The sequence below is a fragment of the Panthera tigris genome, chromosome F2, assembly GCF_018350195.1.
Source record: "Panthera tigris isolate Pti1 chromosome F2, P.tigris_Pti1_mat1.1, whole genome shotgun sequence".
NCBI classification, from domain to species: domain Eukaryota; kingdom Metazoa; phylum Chordata; class Mammalia; order Carnivora; family Felidae; genus Panthera; species Panthera tigris.
Genome location: NC_056676.1, coordinates 57,138,545 through 57,163,954, shown reverse-complemented (window position 1 = coordinate 57,163,954; position 25,410 = coordinate 57,138,545). Strand labels below are relative to the sequence as shown.

Sequence of the window (25,410 nt, the reverse complement as noted above, 5' to 3'; positions counted from 1 at the left end):
ATCTTCCTTTTTTTTTTTTCCTTTTGGTTCCCTTCAGCATGCTTACTCTGCCAGACAAGTGGGACAGACAGATCTGTCTTTTCCCTACCGAAAAGATACGGAGATGGGTTATGCTTATGTTTAAGAAATGGGATGGATGCTGCTGATTGAGTATGTTCTGGTTATCTATCGTGGGCATGGTTTCATATGTTCTGTTGTTTCATTTTTTCCATAAGGATACGCATTCTTTGATTCAGAAAGCATGATAACTTAAATGCAAAAAGCAAAATATCCAAATGCATGTTCAGTTTTAAGAAAACCTCAGATTTTTTAATTTTATTTTTTTTAGTTTTCACTGTTGGATACACTAACACATTCTAATAAATAATTTCCAGAATTCCAGAAAAAAAGATACTCTCAACATGCTTCTTACCCAGGATGAAAACTCAGGTCTTGTGATCACATTAACCTGGTGAATTCGTTTGCTGGGGTTGTCATAACAAAATGGCTTACGTGACAGAAATTTGTTTGTCACAGTTCTGGAGTCTGGAAGTTCTAAGATCAAGATGTAGGTAGGTTTGACGTCTTCTGATGCTTCCCTCCGTGGCTTGCAGATAGATGGTCACCTTCTTGCTGTGTTCGCACACGGCCTTTCCTCCATGCACACTCCTGCCTGGTATTTGTCTCTCCGTGTCAAAAATTTGTCTCCTTGTAAGGTTATCAGCTATATTGGATTAGGGTCCATCCTTAAGTACTCATTTTAACTTAACCACCTCTTTAAAGAATTTATCCCTAAACACAGTCACATCCTGAGGCGCTGGGGTTTAGGACTTCAACATATGAATTTTGGAAGGATAAAATTCAGCCATAAGACACAGTTTCAATTCACATCAGACACAGTTTCAATTCTATAATTAATATACCAAGCCTCAGCTATTAATCAAATTACTAAATGTAACTGAATATTAAGTTCTTCCCTCTCTCCCATACTAGCACTTAGTAGCCAGGTTCAATGGACAGGGTTGAAATTAGCTGATGTCTCTCCTTCTTGTATTTTCTCTTTCTTCTAAACTCCTTATTTGCTGCTGTTTTCGCTTTTGGTAAGATCAAACAGAAGTAGAGCACAGAAGAGGTAAAGGGATTGGTCTTGACCTCAGTCCTAAACTGGCTACATGCTCACTGGTCCTGATTTTCAGGCTGACTCTGTCATGGACAGTCCTAGGGCTTTTTCAGTGATTCCAACTGGGCCTCTCACTTCTGCAATTTCTTCTCCCAGGGGGTGCATCTAAAGGGACACTTACTGGACTTGGTCACCAGCCACTTGATATCCCCAGCCTTCTTCTGCTGAGGTTGTTTTTTTTACTCCTCAGGTACCTACTTGGAAAGGTCTCCAAATGGCACTGTTTTAAATCTCCAATACCCATGATCTTCCTTGATCAACCAGAAAAAAAGTTTTGCTCTGAGAAGCTCAAAAAGCAGGCTTATTTCAACACAGAAGCTCTCTCTTCTCTCACCCTCTGAATTTCCTCAACAGATGTCAGTTTTAGCTTATTCCTGTGTGATTTCGACTTTAGCTTTCTCAGACGTGAACAGACACCAATCTTTTCTGTGTGCCAACTGCACGAAACAAATTTCATAACTGAGTGATCCCATTGAAGCCCACATCACTAAACTAGCACCAGAAGGTATCATTCTTTCACCTTCCCCCAGAAAGGCTAGGGAAAGGGTACCCAATGATCTGTAAGGGTTCTCTCAAAGGAAACAATTTCACCGATCTCCTCTCTTCTCTGTCCGCTTTTAACATCTTTGCTCTGTCCAAAGTGTCCAAGACTCACGAAACAGATTCGTCTCCATTTCTGTTGAAAATTATTCATATAAGAAGCTTAATATGTCATGCATTTATTTAAATATCTTAATGTCTATGGAATTAATGCTTCCACTGAGGCTGAATCAGGAACAGCCGCATTCTAACCTCCTGGTATACACTTCACACACACACACATAGACCTACATCTATGGAAATGTTACACACTTGCTGAAATCAGCCTTTATACTTTGACAGAATATTTCATAGCCAAAAGGAACTATACCTATCATTTTTGGTGCTTGGTGTAATATTTGTATGGTTTGTATCTTTTTAATTGTAGATTTTCTCTCTCAGGTATCTACCTCTCACATCATGATTTAACTCCTGTGATATTGTATGGTACATAAATTAAATATGAAAAATCAATAAGGAATAGGTAATGCAAAATCAGACAATAGCGTGAAGTTTCTGAAGGCTAGGATGAATCTAAGGTAAATAAGAAATGGCATATTTCAAGTGTGTGTGTGTGTGTGTTTCTATAAGAGAAATTAGGAAAGACGCTAATATTAAGATGAAGATCTAAAGTTATATGTTGGAATAGCAGTTACATATCTGGTTAACTATATCAAAATTGTGAATGCCTTGAATCTTAACTTACTCATAAAGAAACTGAGGAAGATGGATTATGTAATCATTATACTCTTTTTTAGGTAATTTTTAAAATCTTGAGTGATGTCACTTCTTTACATGGTACATCAGTGACTCTCCATAAATGATTTGTAGATGACAGAACAATTTGAGTGTGTGTGTGTGTGTATGTGTGTGTGTGTGTGTGTGTGTGTGTGTGTGTGTGTGTGTATAAATTTATATACATAGTTATGGGAATAAATTTTTAGGGGAGTTAATGTGAAGCTCTGACTCTAAATGAGGATTAAATCAAATGAACTTGATTTCTATATGGTCTTAATTTAAATTACATAGTTTATATTTTATGAATATGTCAACATACAGCACATATCTGTCCTAAGATGGCTTTATTCATTTAGTATTTTAAAAATATTTTTGGAAGTGAAAGTAAAGCTTATCGAAGATATATATATATATATATATATATATATATATATATATATACACACACACACACATATATATATACATACACGCACACACACATATATGTATACATATATGCACACACACACACATATGTGTGTGTGTGTGTGTGTGTGTGTGTGTGGAGAGAGAGAGAGACAGAGAGACAGAGAGAGAGGCAGGGAGAGAGAGAGAGGAAGAGAAAGAGATACGAACAGAGCCTCCAGGAGACTAAGAAAGGAAAAGAACATGAGTTTCAGCCTTGCCTGGGGCCTAGGGATCTCATTGGCAATTATGGTATGGTGCATGTTCCCTCCTTGGCATCCAGGAACTGGTCAGAACAAGGACCCAGTCCAGCTGTCTTTCCTAAGTCATCCATTCCCCGAGGTCAGGGGTCTTGGTTCAAGGTGTTTGGAGTCAGTGGTCTTGTGTTTATGATGACCCACGAGTCACTCCTTGGATGTTATCTATTTTGCTGGAAGCCCGTAAAGATATTAGTTCTTTGTCCCTTACAAGGAGAACACATGCTATTCGCATTACAAGGGATTTGTAGAGTGAGGTGGGGGTGCAAGCCCCAGCAAGAATAGAAGCAGAAGCAAAGGAAAAAAAACATCTTTTTTAAATGGGGTCCCTTTAGGTTCCAATGTTTGTTTGTTTATTTATTTCAAAAAATGTTTTTAATGTTTATTTTTTTGAGAGAGAGAGAACAGAGCATGAACAGGGAAGGGACAAAGAGAGAGGGAGACACAGAATCTTAAGCAGGCTCCAGACTCTGAGCTATTAGCACAGAGCCTGATGTGGGGCTTGAACCCACGAACCACGAGATCATGACCTGAGCCAAAGCTGGAGCTTAACCGACGAAACCACCACGCACCCCTCAATGTTTATTTTTTAATTTTTAAAAATGTTTATCCATTCTTGAGAGAGAGAGAGACAGAGACAGAGTGTGAGTGGGGGAAAGTCAGAGAGAGAGGAAGACACAGAATCCGAAACAGGCTCCAGGCTCCAACCTGTCAGCAGAGAGCCCCACGCGGGGCTCGAACTCACAAACCGTGAGATCGTGACCTGAGTCAAAGTAGGGCACTCCATCAACTGCGCCACCCAGGCGCCCCTCAGTGTTTATTTTTAATAAAGTCCCAAGGCATCTAAACCTTGGCTGTGTAGCCATAGTTACTTGTTACTTGTGTGCTCTGGCAGTTGAAGACCTGATTAAGAAACATAATATGTCCATCCCGTCTGTTTTATACAATGACTTAGTGGTGGTTCCTGAGGGATTTGTTTTAGCCATCTCTTTCTCTCAACCTCTCCTGATAAATATACAGATATCTCTAGATAGGCAGATGAACTTGATGTAAGTTAAATAATACATCCATGGAAATTTAAGCAGGGCACTGAGTTTGTTCTAACACGATTAAAACTATGTTTGACAATTTTAAGATTTATTATTTCTATATTTAAATAACATTTACTAAATATTGCCAACCATAAATAAATACTTTAATCAGTAAATTAGAAATTTGGCCTCTAATATTTACTCCCCTTCCACAAAATTCTAAGTAACAATTGCTAAAGTAAACTAAAGTTATTTCTTGGTGCACAGATTTAAATTTTTAACTTTTTCAATTGAGTTGTTTTATTGATTCCACAGCTATTAAATTACCTTGAAAGAAAAAAAAAAAAAAACACTAACTGAATCTAGTGCTAAATACTCTGAATGAAGTGCTGTCCCCATAACTACTGACTAGAGGAAAAGGAAAGAGGTCAAGGTTCTTTCCCATGACAATGTTATTTTGCAAATAAAGGACTCAATATTTTAAGCTTTCCTCTACATTGTTCACTAACTCTTCTGTTTTCTCTCATATTTTCTCTCTGTATGTTGAATGCCCTTTAGTATGTGTTTTGTATAGATGACCCTGAAATATTCAGATCTTCCTGTGAAAACTTTCTAAATAATTTATAATGTATTTTCATGCTACATTTCTGTGCTTTATTTTGCTACACAACTTCCTTAATAGCTCTGCATAATGCACTCCCATTTAATTAAATGATAAGTAGGACTGTAGGCCAAAATCAATCTGAATCTGAATGGGATCAATTTGTTTTATACCCTACAAGAGGATTTTATTCCTTAGTATTTTCATAGTTAGAGAATAACCTACTTTAAAGTGGTACAAACCTAACAGAAAACTTTACAAAAATGTCTGCATCTGAGGGCTTCTTTAGTCAACACGATGTCAACAAAACCAAAAAGGAAAAAAAAAGGGACATCCCTTTTGGAATAAATTCTATTGTTATAGTGTATTTCTGTCATTACTTTTTACTCTTGTGGAGCTTAAATATATAGCATAAATATATGAATTGGAAAACAAATATTTTATATCTGAGGTCTGTGTCTTCACAGAAGTGGCAGAGATATATTGTCAATGCTGTACTTATGTGACACATATATTATTTAGATTTTATTTATGCATTGTTGAAATGCACATTTTCTTATATGATGTAATTTTAAGATAATTTAATACTGGTTTCTAGTCTCTGTAGCATAGTAGTAAATAGCCTTTCTGGAAGCAGAATGTCTGGAGTCAAATCTTGGTTCTTCCATTTGTTCCTCAATTATGCTTTTTATTCATTTTCTTTCCTAAAAACATCTCACTACGTGATCCACATTCCTAAATTTGGATTCTCTGTTCTCTCCATTCTGTATTCTTTTTTCTCAGATCCTATGTTGGTTTTATTAATCCATAAAATATTACTACTGAGGTATCCTAATTATCCTAAGAGTTTATCTCAACTTTTAGATAAAACTAATGGTATCTATATTTTAGGTTAGGTAACTGGTAAATCACACTTATTAAAAATGCCATAGAAAAAAACAGTAACAAGGAATGTGTTTGCTAAAATACAAGAGGTCACTCTGATTTTTATAGGGTGCAAAATAAAGATCAAGTTTTGAGGAACAAATATATAATGAAAAACAAGGAAAAATTAGTAACTTCCATACAAGTCAGTTTCTATTAATTTTTAGATGTAATAGCAGGTTTTGAGTTCTCACTGTCTCTCACACTTACCATGATTCATAACCTCATGTAATTATTTAAACATTTTTCACAAACTGGAAATCCATATAAACATTTAGGTCGTTTATGATAGATGTCAGATGAAAGATGACATGTTCCCTAAGAAAACAAGTTGACAGGAAAGTCTGTTTCTCTTCACAATAAATATTAGGAAATACAAGAAAGAGGATGCATAATATATGATAAAAGGTGTAACCTAGTCAAATTAAATATTTTTCAGAACTTTAGCCCAACCTGATTAATGAAGTAACTGAATCTTTCCTAAATTCTGACCTCCAGTTTTCTTATCAACATGACAAAGTGACATTCAATGACACTTGAGCCAACAGACATTTAGGTTCAAGAGATTATTTCAAAATTTCTTTGTAATTAAAGCTGATTACCTCGTTAAAGAAGGCTCGTGGTTCTGAATCCGTGTTTTCCATTCTCTGTGAGTGAGCATTTATTTTTTGTTTTCACAAAGGTGGTTTTTAAATTTTTTTTCTTAATTTAACATGAGTGAAAAAAAAATAACATGTATCAGAAGAAAATTCAAATATTTAAATATAATTTGTGCATGATGAAGCTTTTTTTTTTTATGATTCATGGTTATGAATGAAGAATCTGGAAAGAGGAGGCCTAGGTTCAAATCCTGTTTTCATTTTTGAGCAGCGATAGGATCCTCATAAACTTATTTTCTTCAACTGTAAAATAGAGATGTTAATATAATCAAAGGGTTGTTTTAAATGAAATTGTTTACCAGGAAATTAACACATTATCTTACATACTAAGAACTAAAAAAAAATCTCTTATTATTATAAATTTATATAGCAATTTGTATTTCTATGGGTCACTTAAAGTATTTTGTCTCGTAGTTATTTGTAGGTTCCCCTCTTACTAAGGAAATTCCTTAAGAGACACATTCAGCTCACTCCCACAGTCCCACTATGACCTGCCCATAGAAGTCCTTTATCCATTCATTCATTCAACCAACATTAATTGAGTCTCTTCTATGTACTTTGCTAGGGGATATGATGATTAAGGAGAAGAGAAACACCTTGCCTTCATAGTTGTTTCAATATAGTTGAGGGAATGGGCAAGTAAAATTAAACATGTATACATGTTTACACACATATATACACACATATACATTATATTAAATATACAAAAATATATTTAATATAATACAAAATATATACAATATATGGAATATATATGTATACATATATATTACAATATATATTTAATACTATATATATGTATATATATGTACATATATATATGTACATATATATATATTAAACAGACCAAAAAAAAAAGGAAATGTAAGTGTGAAAGTGTGACATAAATGTTTACTATAAATGAAAGACCAGAGGGGGCTGGAATAGAGAATAAGGTAGGGGATATAGGACCTAGGTTAGTAATAGGTAATGTATCTAGGTAACGTATCTCCTTGATGAAGTGATGCATAAGACAAGCCAATGCCTAGTATGAGACGAGTGGAGTAGAAGCAGTGCCAAAGGAGTTGGATTAAGGAGAACAGGCCAGTCAGAATGAACAAAGGCCCTACAGAAGGAAATGCATAAAAGGCTGAAGAGTCTAAAAAATACTCATGTGGCTGAAATATAACAGAAGTAGTGAGAATGGCCTACAGTACATAGGATCATGTCCTCTGGTAGTGATAAGGGGTACATAGAATTTTATGCAGGAGAGAGGGGTAATATGATTTAATCTTTAATGATATATATTTTTTTAATTCCACATCTGTGTGGAAAATGTACTCTAGGGGAATGAAAGTGGGCAAAAGGTTTGTGTTGCATTGCATGAATTAGGATGAGGAAGGAAAAATGCAAGGATGACAGATCTGATATAAATTTGAGTGAAAATTGACAGGATTTAATGATTAATTGGATGTTATGAGAGAAAAATAGGAAATTATAAATGATACATAAAATTCTCTTGGTAAGAAACAAAAGACTCAAAGGAGAAAATGTTTTATAGTGGAAAGAAAGAAAAAGGGTTCTTTCAGGCCTGTTGTATTTGAATTCTAGAGTATATTAGTGTCATCACAAAAATGATCATATAGGTATGTAAAAAAAAAGATGCATATCTATGTCTGAATACATGACGAGTTCTAAACTGGAGTTTCATTTGGGATTCACCCCATAGAGAGAACATTTAAATCCCTGGGATTTGATGAGTTCCCTCAAAAGACACAAAAGTACAGTCAGAGAAAAGATAACCTGGGACTGAGCAGTGAGAAGCTCACTATTTAAATTTTATGCAGAGAAGCAAGAACCGACAAGAGATTGAAAAGAATCTTCCAAGTATCAATAAAGGAGGTGGAAAACTAGAAGAGAATGGCTTCATACAAGTCCTGAAAGCAGACTATTTCAAGGAGAAGGGAGTTGTCAATGTATAACATACACTGAAAGCTTTTCTGCTTTTATCCATATTAAATTCTTAGAAGAATTTTTTGGTATTCGTTATATCCAATTCCCTTTTTCTCATTCTCTCTTGAATCACTTCCAGTCAACTTCTACTCCTATAATGAATGGAGGTCACTATTTCTCATTTGTTGTATTTTTGAACCTGAACCTAGTAACAGAAATTGACACAGTTGATTTTTACTTGCTCATTGAAACACATTCTGCAATTGGCCTCTAGAATGCCACTCTCTTGCTTTTCTTCTGCCTCACTGGTGATTCCTTCTCAGACTCCTTTGTTTCTTCTCAGATTCCTGATGTGCAGCCAGGCTTTTTGCCTCAAGTTGTTTGGTTATCTCATGCAGTCCTGTGGATTCTGTTGATGCTCCCAAGGTTACATTGCCAGATCAGATCTTTGTCCTGAACTGTACCTTGGCATATGCAAGCACCTCTACAGCATCTCCACCTGGATTTATAACATGCTTCTCACACTTAATATCTCATAGTTGAAGTGATATTCTCCCCCAAAGTCTGTTTCTTCTAGTCTTCTCATATCAGCAGATAATTCTTCTTTTCTAGGTGTTCAGAATAAACCCTTGAAATCATCCTTGTCTCCTCATTTTTTATCATTTCACATCAGCAAGTCTTGGCCAGCTCTACCCCAAAATATCCATGATATAATTACTTCCTTCCACTTCCACTGCAACCACCCAGCTTGTAGACATTTTCTCCTCTTGCCTTGATCATTGCAACTTCTTCCCCAAAGGTCTCCCTGCTTCCACCCTTGGCCTTCCATAGTCCATTAGAAAGAATACAGCCAAAATAATATTTAAAAAATCTAAGTGTCATTCCTCTGCTCAGAACCATGCAGTGGTTCTGTCTCAGAGTAAAAGCTTGTCTATTTTACTTACATGATTTACCATTTTTACTTTGTTGACCTTAAATTTTCTTTCCCCATGCCTTCTCTTGCCACAACAGCACGCTCGCTGGTTCTCAAAGTGTCATAAGGGCTCTTGCCTTAGGGCCTTTGCATTCACTTTCCCTGGAAAGTTCTTCCCTTGGATATTTGCATGACTCAATCTCTGATATACTTCATATATTCACTTAAATCTCACTTTGTCAGTGGCGTCTTATTACTCCACTTTTTAAAAATCTTACTTCTTTCTACTCTATTTAAAATTGCATCTCTTCCCTGGCATTCAGCCCACCCCCCTTGAATTTTTTTTTTTCATAGGGCCATTCATCACCTGACTATAAGCTTGCTAAAGACCAGAGAAATTTGACTATTTTCTATACTGCTATCTGCTATATGTTCAGTCACTAGAAGTGTTCTTGGTATATGGTATGTGCACAGTAAATATTTGTCACATAGAATAGGATTTGGTAACATAGAGGTCATTTCAGTGGTAAAAGTTTTGCAGAACCCTAGACAAACTTCTTTATGGTGTAAATATAAAGTACAAAAGTAAAAATAGGTTGTATATACAATGTCTTCAAGAATTCAGCTAAGAAGGAAGAGAGAAATGTGAAGGTGGCTACAAGTGAAATGTAGGGTCGGTGTGGTTTTACTTTATTTATTTATTTTTTGTTATTTAACCTTGGAGATTGAGAGTATATTTCTATAATTATATAAATGACTATATAGAGTAATAGAAATTAGTAACGTGAGAGAGCAAAAAATGTTCTGGAGGTGTCATTGGATATAATCCAGAGCACAAGTAGGTAAATTTCTTGTTTGTCTTTGGTGAGAAGAAGGATACTCTTTCCAGGATAATGAGAAGGAAAAGGGGGATAAATGTTTACTTATAAATGTCATTAAAAATTCTTTATTTAAATTATTCTCAAGGAATGATGGCTAAACCCGACACTATTTTTCAATTTGGAAAAAGTCACACATTCAGCATTATAAAAGATTTAAATGATTTAATTTATAAATTAAAGTTATCCAAAGTAAAATTAGTAGTGAGAAAATGTAGGAGAGAAATCCTAAGTAAAATAGGGCTGAATAGAGACAAAACATTAATCTGAGTTATGTTATCCCAAATCCCATGTTCTTTCTAATATAATTCACTCTATATTTCACTTTAACTTTTTTGTGTGAATATTATGTTCAGTTAAGTATTTCTATATAATTTTTCAAGAAATGACACTGTAAAAGAAGTTTTAAAAATATGGATTATAGGATCTGTAAAATATATTTTAACTTCTGTATTATTAGTTTTGCCATTTTGTGACAACCAGAACGGGTAGGAAAGATTCAGGACAGGGATCAAACCATGAAACTTGTAAATCATCTTTAATTAATTACTCTTTTAGCCTCTGATAATGTCAACTGACATAAAATTAAAGGTAAGTATAAATATTATATCCTTTTGGCTATCAAATTGCCATCTTTGTATTATGGAGTTCTGATATAACTATTCAGCAGGCTGTAAATTCCCTAGCCAGTAATTATCTGCCACCTGATTGTTAGCTATTATTCATACGTTCATAACAACAAAAATTTGTACAACTATATCTCATGGAGACAGTTGCATGGGGAAAACAGGTATTCATCAAAGAATCATAAATCATTAATGCACATTATAACTTTGAGTGAACTCACTAATTACCTTAAAGTGTGGACGAAACAGATGCTCAAGAATAAATAATTTTAGAACTTGAGTTTTTAGTTAATAAAATTGTTTTAACTTGGGTAACAAGCCTATCGAATAGCCAGAATCTAACTTAGAGAAGGATAAAGTAATTTCATTCTTTCTCATTACTACCTTTGAATGAGCTGTATCATCTTTTTCTTCTCACCATTACCACTGAACATTGATTTTGTGCCAGGTATTGTATCAAACTATTTTTTCCTACATTTCATTTCATCCATATGGCATGTTATGTAGTGTGTTTCTTTTCTTCATATTACAAATTAGAAGTTAGAAGATTCATAGTTACTAATGAGTTTCCTGAAGGTTTCACAGTTAATCAGTGTTGGAATATTCATAGCCAGGTCTTTATGACGTCACAGCATGTGCTCTTACCCAGTATAGCATGACTGTAGGGGAGGAACAGAGTGCTCTATGACTTCCATCAGAAACCAACACAATTTGGGGTGCCTGGGTGGCTCAGTCAGTTAAGCATCCAACTTCGGCTCAGGTCATGATCTCACAGTTTGTGGGTTCTAGCCCCATATAAGGCTCTGTGCTGACAGCTCAGAGCCTGAAGCCTGTTTCAGATTCTGTGTCTCCCTCTCCTTCTGCCCCTCCCCTGTTCATGCTCTGTCTCTGTCTCAAGAATAAATAAGAATTTAAAAAAATTATAGAAACCAACATGATTACATATTATCACTCTCTTAATTGGCTTCTTTTAAGATCTAGAAATACTATTACATTGATTTATAATTCAGCAGAATGAATTTACTTTTTGGAGTTAGAATACACCTCTATACCAAAGTTCATTTTTTTTTAAGAGCTAAGGTATTGGATATAAATACATAAACTCACACAAATTTCTTCATGATTTTCCACCTTCTATCTAAAACTACAGGCTATGTTCCACCCATCTACTCAAAAGAGCTTTTGCTTTTTTTTTTCTTAAAACATTGTTTAAAATATCTAAGTGACAGCCATGCCAAATAAAAAAACCTAATTAATTAATTTTTCTTAGGGTGAGCCCCACTAATTGAATTGCTATATGTGGATGTTTCCCACTAGATTCGAGGTAAGATTTGGTAGTCCTCTGCCTGCATCTATGTACATGTCTCCCAGATGTACTGAATCATTGCACACTTTCAAAAATCCCATTCATTTCCACATAGACTTCATTAAGTTAGATTCTGAACCTCATAAAGTGGAAGGACAACTTCAACTCCCCTGTCCCTCAAAGAGACAAAATGTTATTTTAATTATATCATTTTAGCTGAGAATAGGTAAGGACAGCTGCAAATGTACCCATTTAATTAGATATAACAAAATTTATGGAACAATTAAAATTAGATTTTAAGGTCAAATCACCTGAATAGAACTTCCATCTCAGAAATGTTCTGGATGTGAAAAAGGCTGACAAGGATTCTTCCTTTCATTTGATTATTTCTGCTTCCATCCTCATGATTTCATAAAGCGTTTCATGAATTAAAACTAAGCCATGACTATATTGGTTACTTTCATTATTTATTTAAGGCTCCTTAATTATTTAGAACTTAAAGACTTAAACTCCTCAGTTACTTAAAATTTCCTAATGTAAATTTTAATTAAATATTTATCACAACTCCAAGTGCAACTTAGAATTGGAAATCAGAGATCAAAGCTAAAAGATGTGATAGGTTAAAGTCCTTCAACAAATCTCTCCTATGAGAACTATGGCTTCTGGGTGGCCAGAAAGTAACAAATGACTGCTCAAACTGCGTGCTTTCATGCTACTCTTTGTAGGTTTTATTTTTACTAATTCCTGTCACGTTATCTGCACCATTACTGAACTGTCATTTTCTGTGCTCTCTCAAACTTCTTCATCTTTGCACAAGCTTTCCATTTAATCTGTTTCCCCCTCCCACCACTGCCTACATCTCTCAAATGCAATCTTCCCCATGTTTTCCCTTACATAGCAATTCAGAGGTGATATTTCTCTTTTCACGTTATTTCCTTGAGTGTAGCCAATTTGTATAAATTCCATATATCCCTTAAGGTGAAATATATGCCTTATTAGCCTTTATGTTCCTCTTCAGACTGAGAATAGTGCATTGGAGATTATAAATCTAGATATCTTTCCTAGAATGAGTGCATATGCAAGTTTTTATTTATTAATTTTGTTTGTATAATATATGTTAAGTTTTATCTATTTCCAAACTCTTACAGATGCATTTTTTCAAATATAAGCATAAACTACATTTTTTTTTACCACTGATAATATGTAATTTAATTATTTTTAATTGGCAAGTCTATTATTCTTACCCGTTTGGGAAGGAATGAACGGAGTCACTTGTAGAAGTATTCCAATTTCTAAATAAATAAGACTCATGTGCATAGATGTATTGGTTCTAAATTTATCTAAAGTATAATGTGAAGGAATGCCTGGGTTGCTCAGTCTGTTCTTGTGGTTTCCCTTATTGAGGAGTCTGTGGAGATTTACAAACTGTTGTGGTTTTCTGGACGGCCAAGGGCTCCTGGATGTGTTCATGTGCTGTTTGGCCCCTGTTTTGAACTCCTAGCTAGAATGCAGTGGAACACATATGAATGATAAAAGTTCTCCATAGGTTTTTAAAGTGTATATTCACTGCTGGTTAAAAGTCAAGTCAGCCTCTTCAAAGTGATGTTCTTTGTTGTCTTAGTGAATGTTGGCTTTTTAAATGGCTTTTATAAATTATTAATGTGTTTCTTGGCAAAAACAAACAAACAAACAAACAAACAAACCTGTCTGGCTCAAAGCAAACAAACAAGAACCAGAACTCTTGATTTGGGCTCAGGTCATGATCTCATGGTTTGTGAATTTGAACCCCACATGGGATTCTCTTTCTCCCCTTCTCTCTGTCCCTTCCCCACTCTCTCTTTCTGTGTCCCTTTCCTATTCTCTCTCTCTCTCACTCTCTCAAAATAAATACACTTTTTAAAAAAGAGCTTACAAGTATAATGTGAAGAAGGGATGAATATTAAAATGTAGGGCATCAGTGTAGTATTACAGAACAATGAACATAATTGAACTTGGAGTCAAAACCATGAAATTCTTAGCCCATAGAATCTCCATTTTATCAGTGATGAAACAGATGTAATTAATTTATAAATTACTGTGATAATTATATCTCATGGTATTTTTGCAAACACTTGTCAAGGTACTTTGACGTTTTAGACATACCAGGAACCACATAGCTGATTTACCCAATTTATCGAATGATTGTTTTTCATGAAAACATTTGACAAGATAGCATTGTATATCTTCTTCCTTTATTGTATTTATTTTCTTCATTGGAATAATAATTATGAAGTACCTGCCTGTGTTCTTTCCCAGTTTTCAGGTGCCTTTTGCATCAGCTATTCTTTATAACAACCTGTTTCTGCTAACAGCTGGAAGTACATGTGTACATTCAGTTGGACATATCTGATGAAACAGAAGACATTATTTCACATATACAGACTATTTGCTTTTTAAAATCTCCTTGATAGGCATAGTTAGTGTAATCACACATTTGTACTTGATATTTGCAAGAAATTAAGCAAATATGATCTATTTTATCATTTATCTTAATTATCCCATAATCACTGACTTGTCTGTTGAATCCACCTATTGTCCCCAATTATCAAGTAATACTTTTTATAATGACACTAACGTTCTCTTGGATCTGTCCTCTGACTCTATTGCTTCTTTATAATCAGTTCTCTACACAAAAGTAGAGTGATTTTTTTTAGAACGCAAACCAAGTCAAATTCAGAATCCTTCCTATAGCTTCCAAGTACATTGCGAAAGAAATTTGTTGATACAGCTATTTGACTCTATATGATCAATCCTTGCCTGCATCATTAAACCCATCTCTACCCTTATCCTCTCTGCCTATGTCTCAGCAACATCAGCTTTCTGGAAATACTTACCCCAGCCTTTGTATAGATGACTTCTTCTTCTCTTTTAGGTTATAGTATAAATATCCTTTTCTCAAAGAGGTTTTCATTTTCCAAGTACCAGGAACTCTCCTTTATGCCACTTTTAAAGTTTCCTTCAAATACCTGTTAGTTATTACCTTATTTGTTAATCTGGTGTTTTATTGCCTCTCTTCCCCTTTAAAAATACAAGTTCTTTGAAAGGAAGATTGGGTGTGCTTTTTCCCTTTATATCCCCAGCATGGTAGTGCGTAGCACATAGTAGGCACTCAATAAGATGTTTGCTAAACGAATTAACAAATAAACGCACGCTTCTTGTTCGACATATTAGTTCATTTTCTTAACTGAAGAAACAATACATCTTAAGTCATTCCGTAGAATGCCCTAATCTCATTTTTTTATGCCCCATTTTAGCCTTGGCATCCTTCTTGTTCCTTAAAACGTCAGAGATGAAAATTTTTGAATATCTTGGATACAATTTGCAGCTTGTATGATAGGCTTTAAGGGTCACGGAAGAGCATTATTCACAGTCACATTTGTGCCAGTTACGCTGGCGTCTCCCTGCTGCTCACAGCATCTGTTTCTTTCGGGGCCCGTGCTCCTCAGCTTTTAGCATTCCCATCACTTCGTCAGTTATTTGTTTGGAACATTGGTTTCAATTAGCCATTTGGATATTTTTTAAACCTCAGTCCTCATTATACTTTCCACATCCTCCCAGGCAGTTCCTTATTCTGCATGGATCTGCTCTTGGCTCTTAACATGGAGTCTCTGGCCTGATGTATTTACCTTTTCAGCCTCTGCAAATGTGCATTCTGGTGCAGAAGCGCTGTAATAGCTCTTTGCAAACTTTTTCATTTTTGGAACGCTCTGGTGGGGAAAAGGTCCAGGAAATCTACCTCATTTTCTTCCACATGCCACGGTGTCACATATTTCTTGTCATAGCAGCAAACTACGACCATCATCAACTCCCTATATGCACCCGTGCACACACACATGCACACACAGGCACACAGACACGTTAGCCATTAACAACAAAGTGATCTATTTAAATTTAAATCAGATCTTCCCTCTACATTGCTTACTTAGGATAAATTAGAAAATAAATCCAAACTTCTTGAATGGCATTCAAGTTCCTAATTTCCTAATACTTAGCATCCTCTCACTGCCTTCAGGAACACAGCATCTTCTTTTCAGCTTTAGCTTCTTTGTATCTGCTGTTCTCTCTGAGTGGAAAATCATGCCCTCATGTCTTCCCATGACAGGATTTTGTTGTTGTTGTTACCATCCCAGTGTCAGCGGAAAAATCTTAGAATAAGCCAGTGTGATTTAGACTCCGCTCAACAACTTAGGAATTCACCACTACCGGCTCCTGTATTTGTGCTTTCATAGTACTACCATTCCTAAATATCATTGTGCTTATTTCCTTGTATCTCTTCCCTCCCCTTGATCATTTTAGAACCAGATGAATACCTGGCATGTATTGAGTGACCAATGCAGTTTGTAGAAGGAAGGAAAGAAAGAAAAAAAAAAAAGGAAGGGGGTAGGAAAGGAAGTGGAGAGAGAGAGAGGAGGGGGGAGAGGAGAGAAAGAGAGGTGCAGATAATATTTAAATACATTGTTTGAATGAATTCTCTTCTCTCCATAGATTTGTGGAGGTGTGATAGATCTTGTAACCTAATGATTCTTTTTTGGGATTCCCTAGAAGAAGAATAACAGTTCATTATTTTCATTATTTCAAAAAGCTTAATTAAATTTTACCCATCACAGGGCCTCACATGCTAACTAAAATATCAATTTTATTTACTTAGCACTGTAATTAAATTAACCTGGTGACATATTGGCTACTTCATGGCAATTAGAAGGCCTGATCTGCAAGCGCTATGTTGGTTTTTTAAAATGAGTATACATTTCTTAGAATGAAAGTGACTCAGTTTATTTGTAAGAGCAGTTTCCTAAATTTTTTTCTTAGAGAAATATAACAAAAGTAGCATTTCATGATGAAAAATTTGAGAACCACTAATTCAGTCCAAATTCTTTGTATGATAAGTGAGGAAACTAAGGTGAATTTTATTCCTAGTTTCAGCATAGTCAGTATTAAACACAAAACTATTTTCAAAACAGTGTTCTTCCACACGTTATATACAGCTCACGTATGAGGTGATGTTAAAAATGATTGTAAATATAAATCTTCTTTCAGTTAACGATGGGGTTACATCCTGATAAACCTATTGTAAGTTGAAAATACCGTAAGTCAAAAATGCATTTAAGACACCTAACCTACCATATATCATAGCTTAACATAGCCTACCATGAACATGCTTAGAAAGACACATCAGCCTCCAGTTGGGCAAAATCATCTAATACAAAGATTATTTTAGAATCAAGTGTTGAAAATCCTGTGTAATTTGTTGAATGCTGTACTGAAAACGAAAAACAGGATGGTTGTATGGGTACAGGTTTAAGTGGTGTTAAATGTCTGGATTGTTTACCCTTTGTGATCGTAAGGCTGACTGGGAACTGTGGCTACATGCAGCTGCCCAACATCACAAGAGACGATCATGCCCATATCACCAGCCGAGGAAAGCTCAAAATTCAAACTTCCAAGGACAGTTTCTACTGAACGCGTATCACTTTTGCACCATCTTACCATAAAAAAAAAAAAAATGCTAGGTCGAAACATCTTATGTCAGAGATCATCTGTAATCAGATTTTGCAACAAGGAAAGGATAAATGTAGTTACCTTACAAATGACATTCAGGGCCACCTGGGTGGCTCAGTCAGTTGAGTGACTCTTGATTTTGACTCAGGTCATTATCCTAGGGTCTTGGGATCAAGGGGTATGTCCGGTTCTGCGCTGAGCATGCAGCCGCTTACGATTCTCTCTCTCTCTCCCTTTGCCCCTCTCTCTACTTGCACTCACCCTCTTTCTCGCTCTAAAATAAAAAAATAATAATAATAATTAAAAAATAAAGCTAAATGATCTTGAATTAGCATAATCACTTTGAGTGGGCTCACTCAAGGAAATGCATTACGCATAATGTATATATACAATTTTAGGATCACAGAATAACATTTTCTGTCTTCTTTTCTGTACTGCAAACCTCACTTTATGTGTTTGAGGTGTTATTTTTTCATTCCAGTTTATTTCAAGGCATATGAAAGTTTCATCTTAACTAAATTTTAGAAGTTATTCACCTGTATATAAAATCATTCTATTCTCTATAAGGAAAGCCAGAACTGCATAGATTTGGTGACATTTTATAGCAAAAAATCATCTTTTCAAAGTAAAATGCAATTGTTTAGAACATATTTTATAATCATACATAAAGATACACTTGAGCTTACTACTTTTGCAGGTAGACTATAGGTGACTCTATGGGATGACCATGAGCTCTGAGGTCCTGTGACATTCCCCCAATTCTATGAAAAAATTCTAACTAGTTATAGTATACAACATAAGTTTCATCCTCTAACAAAAGACATTGACTGACCTTGTAGTGACGTATATTTTTAATTCAACAAGGAATTCTACCTAACATTTTGAAGAATTGATGAAGCCGCTGGCATGGCATTAGAAAATTGAAAAATAGAAACCAGGGGGAAATGAATGAAAACATATAAGACTGTGGATTAAAGAGTCAAATGTCTACTAATTTTCAATTTTGAGAAGACTCCAAGTGACCCCATTTAATAATTACTAAAAATTTGCTTTTTAACTCAAGAGATCTTTTTATGTTTTCCATCAGTGGAAACAGAATGCATCTTACTACTATACCACCTTCTTGTTAGAAGCATGATTTGTTCGGTGAAAGGGATGGGAGAAATATGGTGTTAGTTGGAGAGAGTGGACTTGAGGAACTATTTCTGTTGACTTCAAAAGAAGTCCAAGTATCTTCCCATGCCTTGTACCATATCTACTGTACCATATTCTCATAAATGCCTTCTACCTAAATTTTTAGCTTCAATTCTTGTGATTTCCTGCTTGCTGTCTATGCTTTACACATATTAAATGGCCTTTAACTCCTAGAAACTAACAGAATCTGTTTTGTCTCATGGCCTTTATGCATGTAGCACACTCTTGGACCATCTCTTTCCTTTGTCTTCACCTTGGAAGCCCTATTCATCTTTCTTATTTCAATATAAAATATTTCCTCCAGAAAGCTTCTCTTTGTTAAGTCACCTCCAAGACTAGATTAGATTAGTGTTTTTTTATATACTCCTGTAAAACTCTGTATTTCACTTATTGTGTCAGTTAACCATGGCTTGAAAAATCTACCCTGTCTTATAGGCTTAAAACAATAATGCTTTATTACTTTTCATAATTTTGTTGGTGTTCAGGATGTATCTCCACCCTCACGTGTCACTGCATTAAGCTGGAGGGTTGACTGGGATGCTTGGACCAATATGGCCTCACTCATAACACTGTCAGCTGGGGCAATTCAGTTGCCTTCCTTGTGCCCCTTGTCTTCTAATAGTCTAGACATACTTCTTTACGTGGCTGTCTCAGGGAAATATCCCAAGTGAGCAAAAGTGGAAATGACAAGACATTTTGGAACTGAAGCTCAAGAACTCACACAGTATCACTTCGGCTATACTCTGTTGGTAATAGCAAGTCATGAAGTCAACTTGGATCCAGGGGGTGAGGAAATAGACTCTACCTGTCGATAGAAAGGCCTGCAAAGAATTTGTGGCAACATTAACGTAACATACCAACATAATACAGTCATATTTTTTGTTTCTCTTGTTTCTGTATTTACATCATCTTTCTTGCTCACTGTAATATCCTACCACATAACAGTGGCTAGTGAAGAGTAGGCATTTAATATATATGTGTATATTGAAAAGAAGAAATATAGTGATGTTGTTAATTTTTATTGGTGACATGTGGAACTCACATATTTAAAATTTATTATCAAAATATATTATCTTGAGTTAAAATACATGTTACTTCATAGAAATATAGAGCACAAGAGACCATGAAACATAGTTATATAAAGTGAAATGCCCAAGTCATAACTGAGTAGGAAGCAGTGTATCACAAAGATTAACAATACAAACTATAGAACCTGACAGTCTGAATAAAACAGCCAGATCTATCAGGTATTTTATTTTTATGTTTCACTTTTTCATTTTTAAGGTTTTTAGCTCAAATGTCACTTTGCATTTCCCCATCAGCTATTAATTGGTACATTCGTTGTCTCCCTCACTTAAATGTAATCTCTCTTAGGAAACATACTGTCATCATTCAGTGCCTGGTGCGGAATGGGTGCTCAATAAGTTCTTGTTGAATAAATACATGAGCGAATATATGAATGAATGCCCTTAATCAAGGTATTTACCCTTGACTATATGAATTATAATCTATGCCCTATGATTGTTACAAAGATTAAATGTAAAATGTTTATCATGGAACTTACAAGAAGAAAATGATTGGCAGTTGTTAGAAACTATGGTTAGTAGGACTTTGAATCAGTGATGAATAGTTGCTGAAAACTAATTGATTCCTGGGTCTGTAGGACAAGTCCTAGAAAACCATCTACTCTTCATGAATAATACAATATATGTGGGACTCAGGAAAAAAAAAAAAAGACCTTCCATGAAATTTTCTGAAGATTAGAGAAGTCATGTAGGTAAAAGTTAGCCCCAGAAGTTTACAGAAGCTTTGTTCATGCTTTAAAGCAAACAACCAAAAATAAACCAAAAAAAAAAAAAAAAAAAAAAAAGGGATCCAGTTTAGCAACATGGTAAGAAGCCTTGGGGGGTGACAATGTGAGTCTTTTAACAATTGAGCAGCAGATAATACTTAAAGATAAGTGAAATTAGATTACTCAGAATGGTTTTATCAGGGAAAAACGGTAATATTAGAGGAGGAAATAGTAAGAACACAGAAACATCACATGTCAACCTGAAACGAAAAACAACAAAGAGACAGGCTGTTTAGGGCATGCTGTGCATTTTGGTTAGATTTGCAACTGAAAGAGGGAATTTATCCACAGACTTGCTTGGGCAAGAAATGTCACTTTGCTCTTTTAAATTCAAGTGAATTTGAGAGCCACCATTGTATCTAACAGGAGAAAAATTTTGTCCAGGTCACTGTGGAGGGTGGGTGGAAGAAACATTGGCACGTTCTTCTTCCCTCAAGCTGCACAAGAATCCAAGGGACCTTTGCAGTGTATGGACAACAAGGAGAAAGGCACTCAGTCATCATTGTTCAAGCACACACTTCACTCACTTGAAGTCAAATGATTCTAAACTTCCCATGACAAGCCTGAGATGAGTATCCTAGCCAAAGATGAGAGTCCAGGTTCCTGGATGTTTCCACTTTCCTGCAATGCAGCAGGAAGGGTATGTGTGTGTTATCTTTATTGCCTCTCCTTGGCCCCTCAACCTTTACACTAGTCATTCCCCCTATCCTGTCATTTGACACAATCCCCTGAAGAGGCCTAAACTGTTAGGAAATTAAAGTTATGGAGAGATATTACAGCAAATTTCCCTTTTAGCCCTACAGAACCTTCTTGCCCTGAGGTGAGGGAATTGTAAGAAGAACCTAGAAACAGACATGTGCTGGAGAAGAAAGTGATTGGGAAGAAATATAATGAAAACAAAACATAAATAAATAACTTACATCTGGATTTAGACACAAGTGTTCACGTGCTGTATTATATTGGGGAGACTAAACAGAGGTTACCGATTTCACAAGAGTTAGGATTGTAGTTTTGGGAGTACACAATTTGCGTCCAAATCCCAGCTTTCTGCCTACTAGCAAAGTGAGTCCGTGTATTATGGAAGCTGCTTTAAGCTTTAATATCCTCCATTTACAGGTACTTTTGAGGATGGAATATAATTACAACTGTGTCTAGAACATAATTTGTACTCAGTAAATGATTGTTGCTCTTTATAAATAGTTTTGTTACCTAGTCATTTCAGGTAAACATATTGGAATGCAAATATGTTTACAGTGTCTTAATCAACTCCACTCAGAAATTTGCGGTGATACAAAGACACCATCCCACGAGTGAGAAGAGCAAATTTCTATCACCCTTATGAAAGTTAAAAATATTCTTCAGAAAAATGATTGGATGTTCACATTATTACCTGTAATTGTAATATAGCAAAATCATTAGGTTAGATATAAAATTTCAGATATTTAAAACCACTTTAATGGTAAGAAACCTTCCTTTGTTTTAATTAATCATTTTCATCATAAAGTTTTCCAATTAAAATGTATGTGATCTTGATCAAATAGAACATATTTACTCAAAAAAACCTTTTCAGAATTCAGAGCATATATATATATATATATATATATATATATATATATATATATGCATATAATGTATATATGTGTCTTTCTTTAGAGTTAAATATAATATGCATGTATATATGGTTTCTCTCTATAGTGTCTGTAAGTATCTCCTCTCGTATATATCAGTATGTATGTGTGTGTATGTGTGTGTATGTGTGTATATAGATAGATAGATAGATATACACACACACACGTGTGTGTGTATACATATATAACAAAGAGAGATAACTGAATTTTCTACTTTCATTTTATAGTTTCTACCATCTGAAAAAAAAAAAACAAGGATGGGAAAAGATTAACAGGTCAAAAGGCTTACTTGATAATATGAGAATGATATTTTTATTCATTATTCATTACCATTTCTATTGCTTGGATACAATTCCAAGTCCATTAAGTTCTTGCTGGAAATATCTTCAATTCAGGTTTCTTTGGAATGAAGCATTAATAAAAAAGTTGGCACTGTTTTGTATGAATCATCTATAGATTTACTTCTCAATATTATTTTCTTCCTCAAGTATAGAACTTGCGGTTTATAATGAAAAAGGGCTAGAGTATTAGCTATTTTTAATACTAAAATGAAGAATATAGAATTTAAATACAAGTGGAATAAAATGTCTTAGCATACCTCATTCAACTTATCTTCTTTTTAGTTTTCATTTCATAAAAAGATGTTTGCATGAATTTTGTCTAGATGTTCTTACGATGTCATCATGCTTACTCTCTGCATTTCATAAGTCTTCATAGGATCAATCAAAGCACATTACATTAAATGGATCAATATTTGTTAATAGTTTTAACTTGCTTGCTATGCAGAAATTTTCAAAGTTTGTAAGTCTGAATTGCTTTCAGATAATATCCAGGATTCCTGGTTGAATTTGAATGTCAGATAAACAGTAAATATATTTTTTTAATATCTTCTTTTTTATTTTTAAAGTTTATTTATTTATTTTGAGAGAGAGAGAGAAAGAAAGAGAACACTGTCACAAGCAGGGGAGGGGCAGAGAGGCAAGGAGGGAGGGAGAAAGAATCCCAAGCAGGCTCCTTGCTGTCAGCACAAATCCCAACTTAGGGCTCAAACTCTAGAACCATGAGATCATGACCTGAGCCAAAATCAAGAGTAAGACCCTTAACTGACTGAGCCAACCAGACACCCTCAGTGGATAATTTTTATTATAAATCTGTCCCCAGTGTTGTATAGGAAGTACTTTAAAAAAGACAGATGTTGTTTATCTGACATTCAAATTCAATGGAATGTTCTAGGTTTTTATTTACTCCATCTAGCAACCCTGTATCAAGGTGCTCATAGTCATGTTATGGGGGTCAGCTAAAGAGTTGCCCCGCCTTTAGTCCACATAACTCTAGTATCTTCTCCACATTACAGCAATTACAATGCTTCTGAAATGACAATCCTGTCGTGCCAGTCTCCTGCTTAATATTCTTCAGTGATGCCTCATCTTTTCAGGTGTCCTTTTCAAGTTGACTTTTCTTGGCTCTTCAAACATTGGTCTCTACCTATCAAATCTGCTCTTATTCTCTCTTCATTCTTGCTGTATCAAATAATTTACAATTGGCTGAGCATGTCTTGCATTTTCCCCGCCACACCTTTTTCTTAAATGGTTACCTCTGACTGGGACGTTCTTTTATTCCTAAAATATCTGGCAAAATCTGCTCATCCTTTAAACTCAATTCCAACATCTTTTCCACTAGACACACTTTTCCATTTTGGAAACATAGCAAAGGGCTTTCCACCTATATTTTCATCGTTCTCTATGTATCTTTCATTGAATATATCACATAGCACTGATTTTTTAAATTCATGAAAGTTTACTTGCAAGGCAAGGATGGGATCTCTGTAAGAGAGAAAAGAGTGTGTGTGTGTGTGCGCGCGTGTGTGTGTGTGTGTGTGTGTTTGGGGGGGGTGTATTTGTGCTTGATGAATAGTCGTCACTTAATTCATGTTTGTGAAAAAAGAGGGAAAGGGAAGATGAGATGTCTCCGTTTTTTTTTAATGTTTATTTATTTTTGAGAGAAAGGGAGACAGAATGCGAGTGGGCTAGGAGCAGAGTGAGACAGGGAGACACAGAATCTGAAACAGGCTCCAGGCACCTAGCTGTCAGCAGAGAGCCCGATGCGGGGCTCAAACCCACGAGCCGTGAGATCATGACCTGGGTCGAAGTCGGCTGCTCAACCGACTGAGCCACCCAGGTGCCCCAAGATGTATCCACTTTTAAAGTCAGTATTTGAAATGCTACTACAACATAGGAAAGGGAAAAATGCTCACTTTCTTTGGCATCGAAGCGATGGGGAAAAGAAAGATTTTATTAAGTAAATAACATTTACTTTCTCCAGAATAAATACAAGATAAAGTTTTTCCCCAATACCTATAAAAACGTTACAAAAACCCCAAGCCCCTTGCTGAATCTTTTTTGTTCATATTTTGCTCTTGTTTTTCCTGTCTTTCCAAGTAACTTCTACTCTAAAAGAGATGGGATTCCTTTGTATTTAAAACACAAACTTATATGTCTCTTCCACAGGCAAGATTCGAGTGAAGGAAGCTCTAATTAACCTTCTGATATGTATCACCCGGTGCATCAAAGTTTCTACTCTTAGAGTAGGAAGTGTTAAAGAGAGTTGGCCTGATGTCGCAATGTTAGAGCGGATGATTTTTGAGATGCTCCTCAGTCAGATGTCCACATTTTATCTCTCAATTTTAACACATCAATTTCCATAATTAAACTAAAGTACAAAACATATTTGAAGCCAAGTATACATGCAAATTTCAGCTATAATTTTTAGAGTATTTGTATCTTTATATTATTGATGTTATTAAAAGACAGTCTTTGCATAGTGTCTTGAAATAAAATATATTTTTGGTAAAGAAAGAAAAAGAAAGAAAGAAAGGTGGACCTTTGCAAAGTAATTACATGAAGGAATATAAAGATTTACCTCTTAATATAGACATTTTTATTTTAAGTACCCTAACAGAGAATTATACATAAACCCCAATATGTACTGTGTAATATATGTGCCTTTCTGGTTAATAGTAGTCTTTGAAGATTAACTCTATAGGTTCTTACTATTTCTGAAGGGTTTTTTTCCCTCCAAAATGCAACTTTTTTAAGCCAAGATTGGCACCTATTTTCAAGCAAATCACTTCTGCTACTAATTAATTAGC

General features: G+C 35.1%; 1 protein-coding gene and 1 long non-coding RNA gene across 4 annotated transcripts in view; one reads left to right on the top strand and one right to left on the bottom strand.

The window, feature by feature from the left end:
* Positions 1-25,410, top strand: part of CSMD3 (CUB and Sushi multiple domains 3) — a 1,242,212-nt gene that overhangs the window by 474,863 nt on the left and 741,939 nt on the right. The gene's annotated exons all lie outside the window — the stretch shown is intronic.
* On the bottom strand, positions 283-6,468 carry LOC122234982. Its single transcript, XR_006212995.1, has 2 exons — positions 6,339-6,468; positions 283-1,835 (listed from the first exon to the last, which is right to left on the bottom strand). It is a non-coding gene; the product is annotated as an uncharacterized LOC122234982 (long non-coding RNA).